Source organism: Prionailurus viverrinus, chromosome B3, assembly GCF_022837055.1.
Source record: "Prionailurus viverrinus isolate Anna chromosome B3, UM_Priviv_1.0, whole genome shotgun sequence".
Classification (NCBI taxonomy): domain Eukaryota; kingdom Metazoa; phylum Chordata; class Mammalia; order Carnivora; family Felidae; genus Prionailurus; species Prionailurus viverrinus.
In genome coordinates, this window is record NC_062566.1 from 120,502,050 (window position 1) to 120,527,380 (window position 25,331).

A 25,331-nucleotide genomic window follows, 5' to 3' on the forward strand; every position below is an offset into this window, starting at 1 on the left:
ATGGGAAACTGGATTTCATTTTAAGGTCTAATACTTTTCTACTAAACCATGCTGCCTACCAGGAAGAGAAAGTGTTCATGAAAGAAGAAGAAAAAGAAAGAGAATACCAAGAACAACTTTATCAACTTCCTAATTTTGTTTAAAGCTAGTATAGGTTGTCAATTCAACCGATCTATTTCAGCAGAAGTTGATCCTTATTATGAAATGACTATGAGAGAGAGAAATGAGAGAGAGAGAAATGATTATGAGAGAGAGAGAGAGAATATGAGAATCTTAAACAGGCTCCACACTGAGTGTGGAGGGACTCAATCCCATGAACCTGGGATCATGACCTGAATGGAAATCAAGTCACACTCAGCTGACTGAGTCATCCAGGAGCCCCTAACATAAAACACATTAAAGCTAATTTAAAATTTAGACCATACTGAACTTTCCTAATTAAAAAAAAAAATTTCCTGGGAGGAAAAAAGTGTCTGATTTGTTCATTGGACTCCAAGGAAGTCCTCTACTTCAAACCATTATGTCCACAGTGGATCCCATGGATTGTTTTTTTCCTATGGATGAGAGAGACAGAAAAAAAAAGACAAGCTTATGTTGGGTAAGTCATGTCGGTATTTGAAATCTTTATTCTTAGGAATTTCTTCCTTAGACATTAACAAAATTCTTCTTGCTTTAAAACTATTTCTCAGAATTGATGGAGACCAACTGGCCACTATTTTTCAAGATTCTATCCTAGAAGATTGTCAATAAGCTTTCTTTCTCCAGGTGAAATAATTTTAATCTCTTTCATTCTATCTCCTAAAATAATCAGAATTGTCTTAGACTTTAATAAGAAGTGTCAAGACTGAGAAAGCAACAGTTCACCTGCAGCTATTCAGCATCAGCCATAATCCATAAATGCCAAGTGCATCTGCTAACATCAAGCATAAACATGAAAGTGGTTTTATTAGTTTAGGCACATTAAACTGACATAATCTAAACTGATATTTATTAAAACACAGGAAGACATAACTCTATCACCCAAATTTTAAAATGTATTTTACTTTAATGTTGTAATTTTATAGATTAAATTATAGAGAGAGATAGAGATAAGAAAAGGTAGGAGTAAAAATGGAGATAGAAATGGAGATAAAGATCATGAAATTAGATTGCTTGAGATAAGACTTGAAAAAAAAAGTCACAAAATCTATTGTTATTAAAGTTATTTAAAAAGCCCTAAAATCAACAGTAAAGGAATCACAAAAGTTCTCAACTTTGCAGAATGAAGTAGTCTTTTGTGTGTTTCTTGAAATGTAAACAAAGCACATGATACCTTTGTGGTGGTCTGTTACCCTACAATATAGAAGTCAAGCAATATTAGATCATATAATAGTCCAAGAAAAACCACTTTTCCCTTCGACCTAGTTTCAAAAGCATTTTCCCTTGGCTTTGAAGATGAATAAATATGCTTGTTAAAGTATTGGATCTGACTATCCACTCTTAGTAGTGGATTCTATTAATTATCAACTAGTCCCTGTTAAAATAATTTTAAAATTTACTTGGAAAAAACTCTTTATTGTATAAGCCATCTAATTTCTCTGTTATTTACTATATAGTTGCATATTGGTTGCTCAAGAGATTTCTAGTTGTATTTAGCCTTTGAATATCCCTTTTAATAGAAATAAACTTAAACAATATTCCCATTGCTACACAAGTATCATGATTAAAAAACTTAAAAATAACCTCTCATTTTAAACCCCTTAGTTATTCCATAAATGTTTAAATAATGGAATTACCATCTTCTTCAATGAAGATATTTCTACAAAACAGCCATTATTATCTGTTATATTTCTTAAGCACCACTATGCCTGTTATATAAGCAAGATTTATAGAAAGTAAATTTTTGCCCAGCAACAGCTAAAGGAAAAACATTAGCCATAATCCTTGGTTCTATTAAGACAGAAAATATTGGCAAAGAGATTGTGATCATTTCCTTTTCAAATTGGTTGGCATTTCCTAGCTCCAGATGCACTAGAAATTTGAAGCTGACTTGGGAGAATAAGTAATTTCATACTTTTTGTCTAGTAAATGGTTCAGTAGTCCTCCCTTTAGTACTCGGACAATACCTTAAGTTGAAGTGCTAATTGAACAACAAAAATTTTAAGATAAGAATACATTTGCAAATGTAGCATATTCCCATTGCTATTTTGTGATAGATATAATTGATTTTGGAAATGTTCAATTTACCAGTATCTAAAAGGTAGTACCTTAAGAAACTGTCTAGTTGTTTATCCTCTCAGTAGTTTAATAATGATAATTAAAAAAAAAATGAGTTTTATACATAGGCAGTCAATACTAATTACTAGTATGAATCTGAATGTTTGAAAACTTATCAGAATATTTACAATTAAATAAAAACTAGACTTGGTTGACTATTACAATTGCTTTCTGATGAAAGACAGTAAACATTTATCAAAGTTCATCTTTCTTTTGGTATGTTGTAGAACTAACCATGTTCTACAAAATATTTAGTGGAGAGGAATATTAAAACGAAGAAAAAAAGATGTTTAGCTTTAACAGGCAATGATGATATCTACTAGACTCTTTCAACCTTCTGCCCTTCCACTACTATTACCTGTCTTTGTGGGTAACAAACTCACAACTCTGTGAGGAAAGGGTTTATGGATAACAACACCTACATTTTAGAGAAGATAAATAAATTGACTGAGATCACACTGTAAACAATGACAGAAACTTGATTCAAGTTCAAGTGAGTCTAACTCAAAAATTACATGGGCTTTTTTTCATTGAACCATTATATTATGCTTTTCTCTACAGCGAGGACAGGTACTGCTATCCTCACTACCACCATCACCATCATCTTGACTCCTAATCTCTTGAACTATATACATCTAAAACCTCACATCAGAGTAGTATGTATGTCCTAGAACAATTTAAGATAGACTTGGGGATTCCAGGGAACAGAACCTAACTTGAAGGTGACCTCAAATCTGTATATTAAAAAAGTTATAAACAAGAAAGCTTGTTCTGCATAAAAGAAGCCTCTGAGAACAGTGGAGTCAGAGTAAAAGGAACAGAGAAAAGCAGAGTGTAGCCCACATGTTTTCAAATGCACCACTCTGAACTATCTCTGCGTTGGGGTACTTCTCTATCTCATAGTTCTTCTAAAGAACCCATCTACATCAAAATATTCATGAATAGTGGCAGATTTTACTGAAGATTTTGTAGGGAAGATGGAGGAAGAGATTTAAATTGCACATTATCTCCAAAACCTTTAAAGTCTTCCATTAGATATTTCTTTTCTTTTCCAAATCACTACCAGGACTTATTTTCCCTCTTCTCTTTTTCCACATGCTGCCCAATCTTATTGACTCTTCTCTCTCCCAAATTCTCAGGATCTTCAAACACCTCTCCCCTTCAAGATGCTGAAAATTTCAGCTCTGCCCCAGGGACTAACTCCAAATTGCATCCAGTGCCCTTGACACTCAAAAAAATAAAGACTTTCTGATTTACATCATCCATCTACCCCAAAGGAGGCAATGAGAAGTTATATTTTCTGAAATAAACTTAGCTTTCCAGAATCACTGTCCATAAAAATTTATCCAGATCGCTGTCCATAAAAATGATGTGAACTGATACATTCTCCACAGAAACTCTGCCTGTCTCCATGTTAATTCTGAATGTCCTCACTTCAACCAGACTCTCACCCTTGGTTACTTCAAATCTTGAACCTCAAGTCTGACTTTGGTCAAAAATCAGAATGGACCCTGCTTCCAAAGATATCCGTCAATAAAAATCAGCACCACCCCCATTTATTTAGCATTTCCTGTGCACTTGGCAATGTTCTGAATACTTTAAGTAATTTAAACCTCCCAATAAGTCTATGAAGTAAATATCACTTTTCACATCTGCCCCTTGACCTTTTCCTTGCATGAAACAAGACTTTCATCTTGGTGCTCACACTTCAGTGATAAAGAAACAGTGTTCTCAGTAACAGCCAGGTATAACAGAGATGGGTAGGTAACAATTATTCAATACTGACCTTGATCTCACATTTTAATAATTTAATGGGACAAAGTATACCATTATTTAAATTTAATTCACAGAAGTTATGTAGTGGTTAATAACTTCTCTTTCCTCTCTCTCTCTCTCTCTTTTAAAGTAGTCTTCACACCCAGAACAGAGCCCAATGCAGAGCTTGAACTCACAACTCCGAGATCAAGACCTGAGCTAAGATCGAGAGACAGATGTTTAACCAAATGAACCATCCAGGCACCCCGAAGTAGTTAATAACTTCTTAAATGGTGTTGCCTACATAATCTTCCCCAATTTTCACAGCAATCTGAGAAGCAAATATTGTTGTGACATCATTTTCACATACCAAAAAAGGACACTCATAAGTGCTAAGAATCTACACAAAAACATACTAGCAAATGGCAGATATAACAGCTGTCTTATACTCTCCCTCCAGACTTAAGCACTTCAAATAATATCGTGACTCTATATAACTATATGTATTATATATAGTTAACTATATAAATATTGCATTAACTATATAAAACTATATATATTATATACAGTTGAGTACAAAATACACTACACACACAGATAGTAGTATGTGTTGTAAGGGCCAAGGACAAGATGAGCCACTTTGGCATGAAGATTATTTTGAGCTGAAGGCAAGCAAGCCCTCACAGCCTCAAGAAAAACTTTTGTCCTTCTCTTAACTACATAGAAGAATCTAAATTGGGGGTCTTCCTCGGAATAAGGCTGATTATCAAGGATAATTTTTATGTGAGTAACCCATTTGTATGGCAAAGTAAATATCTAAATACTTCTTATTACTCTGTAAACTGCATTCCTTTCTTCTGAACTCCCAGATACCTTACCCCTTCTCCTTAACTCAGGATGTCATACACACTTCATTTCACCTGTCTTTGAAATTTCCAGGTCTGTGTGTATTCCCCATGTGTATGCCATTAAATTTGATGTTCTCCTATTAATTGGTCTCATGTCAAACTGATTCTAGTCTGGCTAGAAGGACCTTTGAGGGGACAGGAATTCTTGCTCCCTAGTAGAGTGTATATGTGTGTGATTGTGTGTGCTAAAGGAATGGCAACTGGCTTAACAAGACTGACTTATTTAATACAGAGACTAATAACTCAACAGTTGCCCCTCTAAAAAAAGTAAAAAGGTCAAGTACTGTGAATTAACTCAGAAATTTATAACCATAACATGAAAAATCTAATTTCATCATTTAAGTCTCATATTATTTATCTGTAGAGATTATTGTATTATAGAGATATTATTATAGGGTTTTGCATTATTTCAAAAAATACAACTTTACTTTGATTTATATATGGATGGGTACTGGGGGGGGTAAGGGTACCACAATGTGTTCACAGCTGAGGGTTTCTAAAATTCTAAACCCAGAGCTGATAATATAGAACATTCCTTCAAGCCATGTCTAATGAAAGGAGAAAAATAGGGTGGTAGCTAGAAGGAAAAATGTACGTAAGGAACCATCTGAATGCATAGGTAAACTGAAATCAAGACAACATACGTTACATATATTACCAAGTGAATACGAATGGCAAAGCACAGATCGTTTCATATACAAAAGAGCTTCTGAGGGGTACCTGGGTGGCTCAGTCAGTTGAATATCTGACTCTTGACTTCAGCTCAGGTCATGATCCCAGGGTCATGAGATTGAGCCCTGCATCAGGCTCTGTACTGAGCATGGAGCCTACTTGGAATTCTCTCTCTCTCTCTCTCTCTCTCTCTCTCTCTCTCCCCCACTCATGTTCATTCTCTCTTGCTCTCAAAAATAGAAAAATAAAAATAACTTATGAGAAATGAGATGATGTCAATCACAATAATTAACATTTTGTTTACACAGGATAATTTGCCAATAACATTATATGTCTCCTTTGCTTAATCCTTGCATTGATTCCATGATGTATTATTATTATTATTATTTTATTATTATTATTATTTTGCCATTTGTAATTCGGTATGTGTATATATATTTACTACTCAACCAAAAGCAGTTCTTTCCGTTATATGCCTTTAGTTTCCCAAACTAATAGTTTTGTTGACCATTTGAAATCCCAAGGTAAACACCCAAAAAAGCAATCAGACAATCTCCTTAGGCATTGTTAAGGAAAAATACCTGAGCCAACTGTACCATGAGGTATTATTATTATCATCATTTTGTAGACAAGAGAGTAAGTCCTGAAGGAGTTGCAAGAGCTCTGAGTCACCCAGCTTGGGACTGGCTCTAGCCACCTTTTCCAAAGTGTGCCACCAGCAGTGGCATTCTCTCAGGCAAAAGAGCAAAATGTGGAGCTGCCAATCCGCATTAATTTACAAAACAAAGAAATTAGAGTAATTTCAAACTCAAAAGTTGAAAACAAATGGAGTAATTCATGGCAACTCAAACATTAGAAACTGAGGAAGTTCTGTGGCAACAGAAGCTTAATAAAAAGAATAAAATAGAGTATAGGTAGGTAAAATGTAAAATTTAACAAATGTGTTCAAGCTAGTTCTTCCTGTGGAGAATCTATGTGATGGGGGAGGGAAGGAGAGCGGAAGAGAAATAATGACTAAAAAAGAAACCAGGGACACATCCTAAGAGTAATGCAAGGAATTCCACTGAGGACAATGAAAAGAAAATAGGAAAAAGTTTTGATGTCATAAAATCTCAAACATTTGGGCAAGTAAGTATTTGAGTTAACTGCTTGAAGCAAGGCTTGGAAAATGATTCTTTAGTGTCTTCTTAGAAAGAACAGAAGAACATTAAGTAATTTGATCACAATCATTAGAAGAGAGGTTTATATAAAATTCCCTGTTTCTCAGAGCCTCCCCTTAACTCTGCTACCCATATCACCATTTTTGATCCCAGAATACTGGAAGCCAAGACTGTGCAATCATGAATAGAAAGCAAACATGCCATGGCGGGTTTGTTTGCCCTTACTCAGGCTTTTTCTGTGGGGTGTATATGGTAGGAGTTACATCACACATGTCCAATTGTATTCAGTTCATCAGCTGATTACAGACAGCCCTTCCAGGAAAGCTTCCATCCCTGATATGCTCAACTCTATTACCCAACTCTGAGCCACAATGAAAGATTCATGAGGACAATGACAGTGTAGAGGTGTGAAATGCGAGATATCCAGGAGAAGATGACATTCATTGCTCAATCACAATGTGTTTTATATAATACAGTGTGGCAAGCTGCAGACATGATCAAAAACATTTCTTTATAAACTATGGCACCTCATACTTTAGTTATCACCTTTGCAGATATGCAAAGTAATAGCTCACATAGGCAGAATGTTAATGATGAGCAGAAGATGGCCATACCTCTGAACAGCTAGTACACATTTACTTCCAAAACTCATACCTGAAACTTCCATATTTCATTCAGTGAAAAGTTTTATTGGACTCTCACTTAGAACCTTTTTAGCTTTATTTATACACAATTCTAAGAAATTTAGTAAAACATAGATTAATCTAAATCAAAATCACAGGCTCTCCCATATATTAGTTCCCATGTATTAGTAGGAGATTTAACCTTTCAAAGCCTCCATTTACTCACCTGTAAAATGGATATTTCATAGGATAAGTATGAAGATGTAATCAGCACACATGTAAAGTATAAACACAAAGCAAGTGCCCTTGAGTTTAAATGCAGATATTGTTTCATGGAATCTGGTACCACATTGTGAACCAACTATCTGATCCTCAGGGAAAGAACAATCCTTTCCAATGCCAAAGAAAAATGGGCTCTTCTGGAATTCTTGAGAGACTGATTATACATTGATCTCCACAGGGGAAACTCCCTAGGGGATTTTCAAAGGTAACTGTAATTTGTATGATTGTCTTTTATTGCTAGTTAATATCTCCTTAAGAATTCAAAGTGCAGAGCAATCTTAACCTAACTAGCCCAGAGGTAAACAGCTCTTCCTAACCTCATTGTACTGTATTACAGCACAATATAATAATCAATGTTCTTGATGATGAATAAAGTCATCAAGAAAGGGTTAGGTGTATGTTTCTTAACTCTGACAAAGACAACGGAATAAACAGAAATGTTTAGAAAAAAATATCCATTTAAAAGCCTAGAATTTTTTAAACAATGTTTTTTCAGGAAACTTCTAGGTTTCAGTCAAGAAAACTCATTCATTCAAAACAAAGCTGATCACACTGCCAAAATGAAGGACCACTGTCTTCCCATTCATTTACAAAGATGGTTGAATACTGTGTTTTCAGTACTTGGATCCAAGACTACCAAGGTAACTTCTTCAGGTGGTAAGAAGTAGTTACCTAAATGTATGCCATTCACTTGCTTGCTCTACTAAGTTATTTATCTTTTCTTATTGACTTGTGGGAACTCTTCACAATATTTCCGAATTGTAAGAAAAATTTCCACAGTTTACCCTTTGTTTTATGGTTACTTTTTTTGACAGGGGTCTTAAATTTTAGTGTAATGAAATGTGACATATGTTTCTTTTATGATCCCTGAGTTGCTATCATGTAAAGGGAAACTTTTTCCAATCCAAGATGATTAAAATATCCTCCTATGATTAAAATATTTCTCTTATTTCCTCTGTGGCTTTAGCTTCACATTTAGGTCATTAACCCAATTGTAGCTTATGTTTGCATTATGCAAGGTAAACAAATTCCCAAGAAAACGTCTTGTTTGAAAATATAATTCTTTGCCTCTTAATCCACGCAAATAAAAGCATGGATTTTTATACTATGCCTTGGGAACATAAATGAGATAAATTTTTCATGTTATTCTAAGTTATCAAACATTCATATCTGTTAAAATAAGTAAACATTTTGGTGTCATGATGAGAAGGAAAAGGGAACTAATACTTACAGAATGCCAAAAATTGTGCCAAGCACTGTCCTAGGTATACCATATACACCATTTCATATAATCCTAATGTTAAAGCTGAGATTCAGAGGGGATGATAACTTACCCCCAAAGTCACATCGCTGGTGAAGTGTAGCAAGTTCAAAAACAGTTTGTTCTGATTTCAAAATGTATATTCTTTCTGCACAAAGACACAGAAATGTTACAACGTGTCTAGGGGATGCATGATTATAATTTTAAGTGGTTAATGCTATTGTTTCCCCAAATGCTAAGTAGCCCATTTAATGCTTGGGATAACAGTTATTATCATCATATTGTATCAAAGTATATAAAGAGACTAATGGTAATATAAATGGAACTCTATTCCTGGGTAAGATAAGGGCTGGAAAATGTATTATTATCCTTTTTTTTTTTAATTCTGCTTTCTGAATTTTTAGACTGGCACATAGTAAAGAAGTGATATGATAATCCACAAAAGTTATAGGAAGTCGGGGAATTTTGTACTGCCAGGTATAGCACTCAGCCTCTATTTACTCATCCATATGACTAAGGATGTAGGTATAAACCACTTTGAGAAATAAAATCAAAATAAAGTAAATTCTGGTGTTTTTCACATATGCCCCAAAAGAAATATTTATGTTAATGTTATACATACTAATTTTCCTATTAATACCATACCAACACAAAAAGTTTATAGCACATTAGTGCACAAAAAACATTACTACATACATTATCACAGTTGAGCTCTACATTCACCACATAAGAGGAAAGCAAGGCAAGCATTATTTCCTCAGCTTTTACAAGGTGACAGAAGTTGTGTTACTTACCTAGATCTCAAGGCAGGGAAATGAATGAATGAATGAGCAGGGGCTACAACTCAGCTCATGGGATTCCTAATTCAGTTCTTCCCACCCTGCTGTACTCCTTTAAAAAGAAAATAAAAACCCAGCTTTAATTTTAAAATTCAATGAAAGTCTAATAAAGTAGTTTTTAAGTGATTTATTTTATTAACATCTGCTCTATAGACCTATCCGCTTATAATCTCTGTCCCTAGAGCTATTTGAGAAGTTAATAGGACAAGTATCTGTCCTTGAGGATTGAAAAAAATAGCAGGTAGACAAGAAAGTCTGCCGGGTTTCACACTAAGCCAATAATTAATGTTCATAAAGGATTTACAACCACTTTCATATATTTTTGGAAAAAGTTCAGTTCTGGAAGCACTGATAGACCTACTATGTACAGAGCATTTGGAGGAATACTAAGAAAGTACATGGTAAGGGCGATGCTTACAACCAATATTTACTGTGGCTATCTCTGAGAGTATGGGAGTTCTTTGGTATAACTCTATTTCCAAATTTTTAGGTAACTAGCATGCATTTGTTTTGGAATAAGAAATCAATAAATAGAAAATGTATGGAAAAGGTATAGTGCTTTTTGTTTTCCAGTAGAATAGGCCTCCCATGTTAAGCCTCTTTGAAAAAGCCTGCTATGCTGAGAGATGAAAGCCACACTGACTGAGCAATGTCTATGTCCAGGAATTTTCTTAGATGGTTAGAAACATTAATCTTACTTACTTCTCACCACAACTTTTCAAGGAAAATATTATCATCCTCATTTCATATATCTAGAAACTGACTCTCAGTGAGATTATATAACTTGCCTTTGGTCACACAAGGTTTCAAGACCCCAAGTACAGTACACTTTTCACATTCCCATGATCCCTTTTCTTTTTAATCCTAGAGACAATAGGCTTGCCTGGTGCTGAGAATGCCCATGTGATTTATGACTAAACCAGAAAATCATGGGAAGTCCCTAGGAGTGCCATATTTATTCTTATTTGTGGTTCCCTAACACACCAAATATTAATTCTTAATGAATTATTCCTAGCTCTGATAAATTATTGCACTGAGTCTATTCTATCCAACCAATTGGTTTGTTTGTTGACCAAGTTTTCCCATTAGATAAATGGTAAAAAAAAAAAAAAAAGTCAACCACTTGTTTTAAGCTAATATAGTTCAAACAATTGTCTGAAGTATCCCATAATTGATATTAACTACATAGCTAATGCCACCCTGAAATTTTAAGTTGTACATTCCAGGTTAGAAACAAAACATGGAGCAACCAGAAATGATTCAAGTTGAACATAGAGAATGCCACTCAATGAAATAAAAATTCTAGAATTATAAAATTAGCAAAACAAAAGGGTTTTTGAAAAGTCAGCATGTAGTCAGGAAAGTTCAGATTGAATTCATATGGATCATTAAGATGCTAAAGATTCCAATATGTAAAGAAAGATTAATATTTACAGTAAAAAATAAGTAAAATGATTAGATGTATTTTAGAAATAAAGTTACTTCTGGCCATCAGGAAAATGACTTTTCTTGGAAAGTTTTGGTGACTGAAATTAGGGACAAAGGGATTTCTGGGTTATCAATGAGGTTCTGTTGCTTGATGTCAGTATTGGTTAAATGTGACACTCAGTTTGTATATTTTCAGTTGTATATATCACAGTTCAATAAACATTTCTAAGAAATGACCTGTAGCAGTGAGGACTAAAAGCACCCTGACTGATTTTTAAATGATGGTTTTTGCATCTTTGCACTAGATTTTTAAAGAAAAATAAACAAAAGCCATGAAAAAAGCTAAGGTATAGTGGATATCTATTCATTTGCAAAAAGAAAATGACAAAAGAAAATCTCTTAAAATCATTTCACTAAAGGAAAAAAGATGAATTCCTCTTAGGATTCCATAAGTATTTAACCTGGGATAAAAAGGAGTGATCCAAAATCCACAGAAACAACAGGCCCCCAATTAACTTTCTTCTTACACACATATGCAAACATGCACAAATAGACTCACACACAGATACACACACATGCATGCACTCCAAATCATGTATACCATCCCTGAAAATAAGTCTTTGTTTTATAAAGAGTCACTTTTGAGCAGGACTCAGACATTTACATTTCTATGGATTAACTTTAGGATAATTTTTATTAGTGTCATAGCTGACAAGCCAAGAATGCATTGTAGAGCTATTGGTAATCCATGAAACCTTTATTTTTAAAGCTGATTATTTGAACCCCCAATTCTATTTAAAGCCTATTGGAAGATAATTTTAAAATAGCACACTTGGGGCGCCTGGGTGGCGCAGTCGGTTAAGCGTCCGACTTCAGCCAGGTCACGATCTCGCGGTCCGTGAGTTCAAGCCCCGCGTTGGGCTCTGGGCTGATGGCTCAGAGCCTGGAGCCTGTTTCTGATTCTGTGTCTCCCTCTCTCTCTGCCCCTCTCCCGTTCATGCTCTGTCTCTCTCTTGTCCCAAAAATAAATAAACATTGAAAAAAAAATTAAAAAAAAAATAAAATAGCACACTTAATTTCAAGAGAAGCTAGTTCTCAGACTTTAGAATTCATAAGGGTTATCTGGAACATTTGTTGACAACACAGACTTTGAATCTTTATGTCAGGACCTTGATTCAGTAGATCTGTGGGGGCAGTGCCAAAAATTAGGCTTTTCAGTAGGTAATTGCAAAAGAGATAATCAGCACACCACACCTGGAGAAACACTATGACTCTTAGAACTTCAAATATTAAGTTCCTGCCAAACTCCACACGGGATTCAGAAAGATCACAATACAAGCAGTGTGCATGGACCCAGATAACCAGAGGGTTTTCATCGTGGAAATCTAACAGTCAGTGATTTAACACCACGCTGGAGTAAAGCAAGGGAGAACAGCACAACAGGACAGGTGACTTCACGATGTTCTCTTAATGAGTTTACCAAGATGTACCCTGGCTGAAGTATTGTACATTTATAAACTTTGTTCCAGTACTTTCACCAACCTTCATCTTTTGAGCCACAACAGCTTATGTGAGGGGAATGGGTACAACTCAGTAAACTTTTATGACACTGTGACCCATGGTTGGCTAAGACTGAACAAAGACTTTGGGCTAGCTAGCAGGCAAACCCTCCATTTGGAGACAAGTTCCATCCATGGAAGCTGTGACTCAACTTGTCAGAGCAAGTATACAAGCATTACATCTGGACTGTCATGAGTTGTCAATCACAGGGTGGCTTACTAAGTTTTCTGCAATCCAGAACCTCATCATACCAGAAGCAACAACTACCTTGTTTACCGTCATTCTTAGGCAATCTTTCTCTACATTATCATTCTGATCATTAATGTGCTTGGGTTGACAAGAGCCAAATAAAATTCAAATGCAACCCAGAAACAACAGAAATGTGTCATCCTGGAAAGGACATATGGTCCGTCCAACCTAGGCACCTGCTTCTCATGATGAGTAATGCCAGATGTTCCAGGGGAAGATATAAGTCTCTATTACACATGTGCTTTATGCAATTGTGCAATGATACATCACAAGGGAGTTTTCTTTTTCCGACCCTGGGTTAACCATCAGTTGCAGCCTAATATTTCAAGACATCAGCCCTTGAACTCATTACCCCTACATCCTTTACAATACTCTTAAAAAAGAAAAGAAATGAAAAAACAATATTTGAATATTTGTTCAATATGTTTCCTGATCAACCCTGGTCCAAAGCAATTATACTTGTAGACAACATTTTCTGTTTTCCATTAAGGAAATGGCCAGATATTTGATATAAGGACAATATTTGTTGGATAAAGTAGATAAATAAGAACTAGCTCACATTTGCAAATAGCTTAAAAACAAAAATCACTATACCAATAATGTTTAAAGTTGGTATTAAGTATTAGATTCTGGTATTCCAGAATCTGTATAACTAAGCATAATCCAGGTAAAAATGACAAAAAAAAAACAAACAAACAAACTAGTAACAATTGCAGGAATTATAAACACCAATGATTTCTCTTTGATTATATACTCCTGAAAAAATTTCAATGAGCAAGAAGCATAACTATACTATGGTTTATTCATTTGTTGAACAGATATTTATTCACTTCTCATTCACTGTGTTAAGGGCTAGGGAAGTAGTCATGGGTTTTACCATTATATAGTCCAAGAAGGGAAATGGACAGTTGTTAGGGAAATAGATAATATAATGGCAAATTGAGATATATGTTCTAAAGGAAACCAACATGGTTATAATAAAGAAAAACTGGAGGAACCTCCTTACAGTATTCAGGTAAATTTTCTCTAAGAGGTGACTTTTAAGTGGAAATGAAAGGTTCAGAAAATTAAGATTATACCAAGAGCAGAAGGGGAGTATTCAAGTAAAGGAAATAATGAGGCAAGTCTTGTGGGTAAAACCAAGCTTGGTGTGTTTTAAAAGCTGAAAGGAAGGGGAAGTCAGTGTGCCTGGGAGTCGGTAAGAATCAGATCTTGCAGGACTTTGTAAGTTCTTGTAAAAACTTTGGGCTTTATAATCAGTGAGATGGGAAGCCATTAAAGAACTTTAAGTAGAGAAATGGCATGAACATTTTTATATTTTTAAAAGATCACACTGGATACAAGGGGGAGAATGTAATGGAAGAGGCAATAAAAGTATGGGGAGGTCTGTTAGAACACTGAATCTCTAACTTTAAAGTACACATGAACATCTGGTGGTCTGGTTAAAAGCAGATTCTGAGTCTCCAAGTCCAGGGTGGGGCATGAGATTCTGCATTTCTAATAAGCTCCTAAGTAATGCAGATGCTACTGGTCCAAGGACCATGCTCTGAATCGCAAAGTATGAGAAAACTTTTACAGCAGTCCAGACTTTTGTCTCTTTCAGGATGATGGCTTGATCTAGGATCAAAAATGTTCTAATAGAGGAAATTTGACAGATTTGAGATATATCTGGGTGTTACAACTATAGCATGCTTCTTTACGTTGTAGCAGTGTATGTATTAAAAAGGCCTCTGAAACCAAAATTTCAGGGAACCAGAAGTTCTGGTCTCAATACTAGGTATGGATGGAGATAACAGGGGAAGAATTAAAAGCAGAGATGGAAACTTTCAATGTGTAGGACAGCTTAGCTTGAGGGGGATACAGCTGGTGTTGAAGGAGGTGGTGGGTGGGATAGAGCTATTGCTTGGAGCTCAGCCTGACAGCCAGGGAGTAATCAGCAGTGTGTCAGTGAAAGTAGAAGACCACAGATGCACAGGAAAGAAACCTGAATCTCAAACTCAGAAATTTTATTCTGCCTCATTTTAGTTCTATGTCTCTGAAAAAAAGTCACTACTTTTCTATTTCTTCATTTAATAAAATATGATGCAATGAGATCATGCACATGAACATTTAGCATGGCACCTATCACAATCAGAAGATATTAATAAATATGAGGCAAATTACACTTACAGGTTTCCATGGGCAATCATTTCTGTTTCTTCTGAAGATATTAAAAGAGAAATGCTTATATAGCTGTAGGAGGCAGTGCTTTCATATCATGGAGTGTCCCTATGCAACCCATGTTATTTCTGCTCTGGCAAAGGTACTTTCTGACAACAAAATTAGAAAGCCTTTTCTTAGTTACAGGCAATAAATAAATATCACCTTTAAATTCAAAAATAGTCCACACTTCCACAAATGCTTCAAGGGTAATTTCCAATTAAATATAATGTTGTTAATACAGAACTAGAAGAGCTTATCCAGTCCCTTCACCATATATGAAAGCGTTCCCTAAAAGGTAGCAGACTCTTATGTTATTGAAACTCTTAGGAAGAGTTTGGCAAAACTGAGGCTGGCTCTTTCAGGTCACCTTGCAATGGCTAACAAGATTTTTTTCTTGATTCAATCTCAGTCTTCTACTGTTGTTTGTTATATTACTTGTATTAAGAACAGAGCTTGTTGACTTTATCTTTCCTGGCTATATTTAAAGTCATTCATCTTTTCCACACTTGGAGAGAGAATGGAAAATAGCTGGTCCCCATACTCTATTACTCAGGTCGGGTGCAAAGTTAGGCTGACTTCAATTAAGCCTCTTTTGTAATCAACAGCAAATATTTGCATACAAGCAAAGTTTCAAAAGTCCTCCCAAAGCTGTTTGATCTCTAAGTGGGTAAAACATGACCCTTGTAAACATACTCTACAGCATTAATTCATAGGGATTAAAGTTTTCCCAGTGATATAAAGGCAAACTCCATCTTTTCAAATTATAAATTCAAAACAATTAGCTTCTTTAAAATCTTAAAGGTCATGGGCTTTATAGCTCGTTCAGGATAGGGAAGAATTTATAGAGTACATCTTGTACAGCCTTATGAGTTTATTTACTTGCTGGACCCTCTGCCTGAAATAAATGACCCAAGGTCTTCTCCCAAAACCCACTGTATCAACCCCAGGCAAGGCAGATGGAGTCTCAGTGCCCATGCTCTTTTTCTTTCTCTCCACTAAAATAATTCTCAAATTCTGAAAGAGAGTCTCTAAAGTCTCCATTAACAATCCAATCTGATAGAAAATAAGTAATTATTTTGGTCATTATCATTGTGCATGCTCTCTTAGGCAACATTTAGGATCATGTCCAAAATGTGACATGCAACTCTAGCCCTCTATAAGAACTCACAAAATATTTCTAAGTCAATTTCTCAGTTGCACAGAACTTCTCCAACTCAGAGGAAACATCCAGGCATTTCCCACCCCTGTGAAACAATCACTCTTCACTTCCACTCACAGCCAGGGCAAAGAATTAAAGATACCAACCACACAAACTATCTGAATCCTACAAACCAGTCCTTCCCTTCATTTGGTCTCATAATAAATAATGTCAAGTATTTGGGTTTCAGAGATGAAAAAACTTTCAAGAACTTAACAGTTATCTCTCACCTGTACTTCTGAAATGGCCTTGATCAGGTTCTCCCTGCTTCCAGTTCACTTCACTTAAATCCATCCTACACACTGACCCCAAAGGGAGACATCCAAGATGTAGATTTGATCATGGTGCTCTGGCAATGGAAAAGCTTGTCTTTAACACATCAAACCCATTGATATTCTTGTCTGACTCTCTCACTAACCTGTAACACCTTTAAGGCAAGGATCAAATCATATTCATCCTATTAATCCTACAAGCTAACACCAGGCATGGCATTTAATAGATATTTCATAAATGCTTATTGAATGAGTAAATGTTAGTTTTTCAGAATCACAGATTCTCTTAAATGGAGATCAAGGAAGAAAGTGAGAAAACATAGTAAATGACAAAATGCCAAACTACAGGGGCGCCTGGGTGGTGCAGTTGGTTAAGCATCCGACTTCAGCCAGGTCACGATCTCGCGGCCCGTGAGTTCGAGCCCCGCGTCAGGCTCTGGGCTGATGGCTCAGAGCCTGGAGCCTGTTTCCGATTCTGTGTCTCCCTCTCTCTCTGCCCCTCCCCCGTTCATGCTCTGTCTCTCTCTGTCCCAAAAATAAATAAACATTGAAAAAAAAATAAAAAAATAAAAAAAATAAAGCCTCCTTTAAAAAAAAAATGCCAAACTACAGACTTTCTGTCACATCCTCCTTTTGTTCTGCAGAGCAGTTAGAGTAATATCTGAAATAAATACTTTATATCACAACCTTCTGCTAAATCCAGAGCTTCTGAGGTCACCATCACATTCCAAGTGATATGCAGGGAAATCACATTTCTACCAACACATTACTACTGAAACAAAGCAAAGCTGTGCTCTAGGTTTTAAGTAGAATGGAATAGAATGATGTTTTCTGAAAATTTTCACTAAAATGATTTCAGTACATATCCTACAGTAATGATATCTCAATATCATCTGCCTCTCTGTGCCCACCACACACACACATGCACACACATACATGTTTCTGATACTGCAAATCTTACTTAGATATATGGGGGGGTAAAGCTTACTCACCCTTAACTACCATTCCTCCTCAGCTCCCCTAACTGCATTATAATCATAGTCATTACTGCCTTAATGATAGTAATAACGCTTTGTGCTTCTACAGCACTTCTCAGATGATCTCAAAGCATGACTGCATCGTGACTGTAAAAATTAAGAACGTTTGCCTCCTCTGGAGATGGTGTTTATAATAAGGGCGGGAGCTCACAGACTTGTCTGACACCCACAAGTCAAAATTATGAGGAGGCTTGCACAGATTTGTTTCTTTTATTTAGCTAGGAAAGAGTGATTTTATGGACACAGGTCAAGACAAGTCTCCAGAGGGGCCCATCAAAGAAGAAAGACCTATTTCTTACCCAACACTCATGACCTTATCAAATACATTTTATACTGACAAGGAGGAAGAAAACATTTAATGCTTACATAGTTTAAATCTGCAAAGTGCCTTTCGAGAAATGACAACAAATTGACCAGCTAACTGATATAGTCTTGGTCTCCGGTCTCAAGCCAAACTTTCTGTATGACTCAAATTTCTCATCTCCATTTCATGAGATGCTTTCAAAGTTCCCTCCATATATCGCTGCAAGTTCTATATGGTCGCTATTATAATGATCTTCCCACAATCCCAGGAAATCACTTAGGAAACTCGAGAAAACATAAGATACCCAATTCATGCTTCTTGGGGACTGACCCATCTATGAGAGGGGTCCTAATTCATAATAGACGAAGATATATCGGCCCCAGTCTAAGAAATTTCCCTCACCCACCCCTCCAGAATGTTGCCAAGTACCCATGTAGTGCCAAGATAAGGCAAAGCACTGGGAACAATAATAGTAGAGATGTAGGTAGTCTCCATCCATGAGGAGTGCATATTCTTTTAGGCTAGAGATCATGAGAGGGGAGAGAGATAATTGGTTCTGCTTTCAAACCATGGCTGACCCAAGAAGTTTAGTCTCTGTTTGGGAGAAGAAAGATGAATTTAAAATACAAATGAGATCATATTGTTCACCAGCTCAAAACCCTTTGATAGCTTCTCAGCACACTTAGAATGATACCCAAATTTGAACCATGACCTACATGGAGGTCCCTGATTCTCTTGCTGCCTGCCTGTTTCTCTAGTCTCATTTTCTTCCTATGACCCTTCCAACTTAAGGCGCACTCACTTCCCTTCTCCTTCTCTAAAAATCTAAGTTCAATCACCTCCAGGCTTCTGCACTTGCTGCTCCATCCTCTTATAACATTATCCAACTTGCTCCCTCATTTCATTCAGTTCTCTCCTCCAACCTCAACTTCTCAGAGAAGCCTTCCTTGACCACATCCTCTAACATGGCTATCCCAGGTCATCTCTATCTTGTTAGCCTACTTTGTATTTCTTCGTCATACTTATCCCTATTTGGCATTATAATGCATGTGTTCATGTGGTTGATTAGTCACTATTGGTCCTCCCCACCAGAATGTAAGCTGCATATGGGCAAGGATTTTGTTGTGTTCATTGCTGTAACCCAAGCACCTAGAAAGCTCTCTGCACATAGTATCTGATCAATAAATATTTATTGATAAATAAGTAAATAGTGGAAAGGGTCTCTATACCCACATTTCACCTAATAATACTGTAACTGGATCACCTATTTGCTCTTATACCCTAGGGATTCTTTAAGGTCTTCAAGATGAGAAAAGGAAGGGAATGGGTTTTTACCTGTTAAACCAAGACACGCGGATATAGGCTTCAAGTAATATCTATGTGCCCGGATTCATCCTTTACTGCCCATAATCCCAGGTCTCTCTCTCCTTTACACATTAGGTACTATAATTATGATTTTATTACTGGAGACTGACTGTCCAGTCATCAGGAAGCATCTTTCACTGGCATGTGTTGCCCTATGGACATAGATAGACCTGATAACTAAACTTCTTTGTCTACATCTGCTCGTATTTCTTTTGAGCATGCTTAAACTTGATGCATTCACATATCCCAAGAAAGTATCCCCATGAGAGCAATAATAGGTGTTGGATTGCTTTCATAGAGTTTCATGTCTATCTTGTTAGCCTCCAAGGGTCAATTTTTTTTTATCTTGCTTTCTTGTGGGGTATTTCAAACTATCAAAACAAGTTTGTGCAATGAAAAAGCTACTTGGTTGGATTCACCAGTAGTCTGGATGCCTATCTACAAACACACAATTATTCTTTGTGAAAAATGTTAATGGGCAAAATCCAAGGCCACAAAAACTCAAGCCTACCAAAATGAAAACACATATCATGAGATACACCACATTGGTGCTTTTGAAATTCTGATAGGTTCAAATAAGTCTTGGAACTTAGTGTAAATGTCTCATTCATAATTGCCCCAATTCTGTATAAAGCTGCCTCCCCAACAAAGACTGCTACCTCCTTTCTACCCTAATGCCCAATAAGGATATTGGTTCCCATTGCCAGGAGGCACCATTCTATGGTATGTGATAAAACTGGCTGATGGCATAGTCTTTATACCTCTTATGTAATTTAAAAATCACTTAACAGCCAGCTTGGTCTCATTGGCTGACTGTAATACTAATTCAGAAAATGTGGTTTACAATCACAAAGTATAAGCCTTGTTTTCTCAGCATTATTTCATGTCATCACCTGTCTTTCTAGAAAATGAGGTAAACACCGCAGTCTTAAAAAAAATACTTAGTAAAAGTCATGATGTTGGTTTTCTTATAAAACCATATTGGGCTGAGCTAAAGAGAATATTAAAAACTGCTTCTCCACTTCTGAACCTAAAAATGAACTACAGCTATGTAGTCACACATACATCTGTTCATCAATTCACCTATCCCTTCTAACATGCACTAAACATCTACTCCAGGGAAGACCCTGCTGGAACCAGAACTGTAAGTATTAACATGACACAGTCCTTTCTCTAAATCAATTATCTACTTCAACCAAAGTTTTTGTCTTCAACAACAGCACTAACTTTTAGGTCCAAACATATGTAGTCTGTGTAGCTTTACTCCTATTAATTTCCCTTTCATGACTCTCTACCAAAGCTTTAATTGAATCCATACTACATATCTATGATTTGGGATTCTCATACTTCCCTGATTATTCATAGTCTATAATTTTTGAAGTTCTTTCACATATATCATTTCAGTTGATCCTCATAACAATCTGTGAGGTAGGTATCATAAACCTCATTTTATTATTTTAAGTTTTTATTTTAATCACTCAGTGCTCATCACAAGTGCACTCCTTAATCTCCACCATCTATTTAACCCATCTCCCCACTTACCTCCCCTCTGGTAACTATCATTTTGTTGTCTGTAATTAAGAGTCTATTTCTTAGTTTGCCTCTCTCTCTTTTTCCCTTTTGCTCATCTGTTTTGTTTCTTAAATTCCACATATGTGAAATAACATGGTACTTGTCTTTCTCTTACTTATTTTACTTAGCATAATACTCTGTAACTCCATCCATATCATTGCAAATGGCAAGATTGCATTCTTTTTTATGGATGAATAATATTCCATTGTATGTATCATAAATCTCATTTTACAAAAGAAGCAGCAATTTCAGGAATGATGTGTCACTTGCCCAAGGTAGAAATGGACATTTCTGACTCCACATAACCACATTGTGGCTTTGAGTTATCAACTGTGTTACCTCCTTTTAGTCTTCTTTGGTTGCATACTCTACTAGCCCATATTTATTAAGTATGAACTAATTGTGTGCACAATATTCACTAGGCAGAGATATTGAATTCTTGCCAGCTTGGTCAATTTCTTCAGTTCTCAAATTGATCAAGTTGTTTACCTCCACGTTCCCTGAATCTACAACTAGCTTCCTCTATAATTTCTAGATGAATATTATAAAATATCATGCAGAATCTTACTTAAGTAAATATCTACATCTCCACGTCAGAAAGGTTCAAAGCTTTTCTCCATAACTCATATTTGTTTTTAAGCTGTCTTATTTTGCATAGTTTTAAAAATTTTTTTAATGTTTATTTTTGAGAGCAAGAGAGAGAGAGAGCGCAAGAGCATGTGCACGTGCTTGAGTGGGGGAGGGGCAGGGAGAGAAACACAGAATCCAAAGCAGGCTCCAGGATCCAAGCTGTTAGCACAGAGCCTGATGGTAGGGCTCGAACTCATGAACTATGAGATCATGACCTGAGCTGAAGTCGGACCCTTAACTGACTGAGCCACCCAGGTGCCCCTTGCATAGTAGTTTTTAGCCATAGACCCGTTTCCCCATGCCCCACCTAGGGAGAAACATAAGTGGATTAGAGGAGAAAGGGTAAGTCATATTGCAATTCTTTGGCAGTACTTGAGAAACACAGGCAGATGAGCAGCTAGATGCACCAGGGCCCATGGCAAGGGTAAATGGGAGGCCATGAATGTAGATGACTACACCAAAGTTCAGGTTACATAGATAGTTCTGTTATTTATGCTTTTCAACCAGAACCACTTCCCTCATTGCCTTCATCTCACACTTGCTGCTTGTTGAGCTACTTTAAACCCTAGTTCAGAAAGATGGCCTTTAAGATAGAAAGATGTGAAATCAAAAGCAGATGCTTTAATGTACTGGGGTCATGTCTGGGTCGGGAAATGGAAACAGGGACAGCAGGTTTTTATATTCTCTTGAGCAAATCCCAGTACATTCTTTAAAATGAAGCAGTCAAAAAATATAAATATTTCCATTAGTCAAAGGATACCAGACCGAGGTTTGTCAAATCAGTGACTGTGAGAACTTCTCCAAGTGGAAATGTTTACAAGAATACTGAGACAATCTCTGTTACCAAGAATTTTAGTGAGACATATGCACCCTTCTCTCTCATTTTCCAGATATTATAGCATGGAAAGGTAAAGAAGACAAGAATTAAAGGACATAGGAGCTGAAAGGAAAAGGGTGGGGAAGGTGAAAAGAAATGAGGAGAGAGGGTGGCTGGTAAAAAAAAAAAAAAAAAAGAACAAGTTTTGAAATCAGATCATCATTAATTTAAATTCTGGCTTTTGCTATGTGTCTTTGCCCAAAGTGTCTTATCTCTATGGTGGACACAGTTATATTTAGTCTAGGATAAATGTAAATATTGAATGAGACATTAAATGTAAAGAGCCAGCATGGTGCTTGACAGAGAAGATCCTCAATAAAGACAGATGGTAGTGAGTGGTTTTTGTTTGTTTGTTTGTGTTGTGAGTAAAAGGATTAAAGAAAGAGATGTTCTTACTATATAACATGTCATTCTCAAACTAGAGTTTTAAGAACTTTCTATTTCTAAAAAGCTATCTAGATAGTCCAGAATCTTTGAAATGGACTGTTATTTGAACTTTTCTGATAATTCTGTAGTGTATGGATAGAAAGGTAAAGCTTCCCAAGATAACAACTGAAAAAAAATTTTTTTGAGTGCACTGTTCTCAATCAGAAACACTTGTGGAACTTTTGAAAGAAATCAGATATCCAGGTCTGACCTCCACCTAATTTATTTTCAGTAGGTCTTGGGAAGAGCTTAGACATTTGCACTTTTTTTTTTTCAGGTCCACACATGCATTCCAATACCCAAACAAGGTTGTACATTGCTGTTGTAAACACTACATAAAGTTGGGCATTTGGGTACTGTGAGGCTCCTCCTACCACTATCCTAAATCAATGCAAAACATCAGTAGGAAATAAATAGACATTCAACATTGCAACTTTCTTTATCAGATTAAAACCTACAATTTTAAGAGATTTTATTTTCTGCATCTATTTACCCAAACTTCCTCTGTGTTATACCCTTCTATAAAACCAAGATGTGCCCTATAAGGAAAACTGTGGAAACGCAGTAAACCCTTCCTCTAGAATGTACTCCAAGCTTTAACCAGTCATGGGTCTATATAATGATATTTATCATTTAATGACAACTACTTCAAATGTGTAGAGAAGCACACCCTTGAGATTGGGGCAACGACTGGATGCAGCATGTCATGTTCTCAGAAGTGATGGGGGTAACACTACGTAACTTGACATTTTGCTTCAATCTGTTTGGTGGCCTCCATCTGCTCAAGAATAGATTGGTGCATGGAAAATGAATTACTTCACTTCCAAATGGGTCACCAGGGAATTAAAACAATCAAGGCTAAAAGGCTAATAAAGTACCAAGTTCCAGTAGAAGACCCCTCATTGTCCACTGATCCTTGTGGAGTACAATTTTCATTCAAGATTACAGATTTGATTGCTTACAAAACCACCATTTCCACCATTCTAAAAGAAAAAATAGTTTTAAGAACACAAAGTGCTTTTTCTTAAAAAGTTAACCATTTTGCAAAGTTTGTTTGCAAAACCCAAATGAACTTATAATGCATTTGTTTTTAAATATGCAACAGAAAAATTGTTCCAAATAAATTTTAAAATGAAATGCCAGAAACTTGGGAAAATGTACTCAGTGGGCCAAGAAAACAAAAGAATGGATGGTGATGAGAGTTTCCCTTCTCTTTCATCAGGTTCCACTTAGCTAAGGTCAGTCATGAAATTGTAGATAAACAAACAAAGGAACTTACATTTAAACATGGTACATTCCTAACAGGACTTCTCAGCATAGAGGGAAGAGGCCATCTCGGTGCTTCCCTACCTCATGGAAGGACCAGCTGCTTCTCATCGCTTGGGGAGCAAGTTGTGAAGGACACTAGTGACATAATTAAAGTGAAGCAATTCCATTCAGATGTACTCATAAAGGGAAGTGACAGAGACACAAAAGAAATGCATAAATTAAAAAAAAATTAAACCCACTAAAACCTTAAAGGCCTGAAGTGACCCCAGATTGTAAAAAAAAAAAAAAAAAAAAAAAAAAAAAACCCACAGATTAGCCTTAAAAGAATAATCCTTTTGACAGGAAACTACATCAATTGAGACGAATTTTGAGGAAAGAAGGCTGAGTTGGTCAGAAAAGAACAAATATGTTTCTTTAAATTTTAAAAAATGTTTATTTTTGAGAGAGATAGAGAGAGCTCAAGTGGGAGTGGGGCAGAGAGAGAGAGAGAGAGAGAGAGAGAGAGAGAAAGAGAAAGAGAGAGAGAGAATGAGAATTCAAAGCAGTCTCCAGGCTCTGAAATGTCAGCACAGAGCCTGACATGGGGCTCAAACTCATGAACCAGGAAATCATGACCTGAGCCAAAGTTCGACATTTAACCGACTGAGCCACCCAGGCGCCCCAACAGATATCTTTTTAATAGATTAACAATACAGATCAGCTGGTGAAAAGGGAAGGGTGGCAGCTCATCAGTCCTCTAATTATTTATCTTCTTTAGGACATTGGAGGCTTTTACAGGAGTTTCCAACACTGAGTTTACTAGTAAGCTTAGTCTTATCCAATAAGTTTAAGGTAAAATAACTTTGAGATATCCTAAATATTTTCTGTTTCTCATAAACATTTAGATATAATGGAAGTTTCTATTCAATATGTCATTTTATTCCATGGCTTATTTGCTCTTTCTCTCTCCTACATCCTCTGTCTTCTTTCTCTCCTTCTCTCTTTGTATTTTTTTAATGTTTATTTATTTTTGAAACAGAGAGAGAACGTGAATGGGGGAGAGGCAGAGAGAGAGGGAGACACAGAATCTGAAGCAGGCTCCAGGCTCTGAGCTGTCAGCACAGAGCCTGACATTGGGCTCGAACTCACTAAGAGATCATGACCTGAGCCAAGTCTGATGCTTAACCAACTGAGCCACCCAGGTGCC

General features: G+C 36.3%; 1 protein-coding gene across 1 annotated transcript in view; it reads right to left on the reverse strand.

The window, feature by feature from the left end:
* The window catches only part of DIO2 (iodothyronine deiodinase 2), a 96,353-nt gene extending 72,071 nt beyond the window's left edge, over window positions 1–24,282 (reverse strand). The window contains 3 exon segments of the mRNA XM_047860972.1: window positions 8,991–9,065; window positions 9,712–9,808; window positions 24,156–24,282. The gene's annotated coding sequence lies outside the window, so the exon portion shown is untranslated.
* Window positions 24,283–25,331: the final 1,049 nt, after the last annotated feature.